The sequence below is a fragment of the Myotis davidii genome, unplaced genomic scaffold, assembly GCF_000327345.1.
Source record: "Myotis davidii unplaced genomic scaffold, ASM32734v1 scaffold105, whole genome shotgun sequence".
In the NCBI taxonomy this organism is placed as follows: domain Eukaryota; kingdom Metazoa; phylum Chordata; class Mammalia; order Chiroptera; family Vespertilionidae; genus Myotis; species Myotis davidii.
The window spans coordinates 1-329 of NW_006300371.1; positions in this window are offsets into that span (position 1 = coordinate 1).

A 329-nucleotide genomic window follows, 5' to 3' on the forward strand; every position below is an offset into this window, starting at 1 on the left:
TACCTGAGGTGGACACTCTTGGTGCACCCTTTTATGGGCTTTATGCACAGTATGGTTGTATTTAAGCCTTGACTGTTGTTGGTATCACTGGTGTTGGAAGCCGATCCACCCTGGCTGCTTGAGGCGGTCCCTGCAGGGATGTTTCAAGGGATCTGGTGTATATGGCATATTGTTCTTAATATGTTTGCTCCCCTCTTAACAGCTATGTGGTTTAAACAAAACCACCTCCCTGAGAAAGGTTGTTTCCCCAGAGGGGTGGATGGTCGCTTTGATCTTTGCTTGGAGTGACCTCCTTCAGTTACTTCCTTGTAGCTTAGTGTAGCAATAGA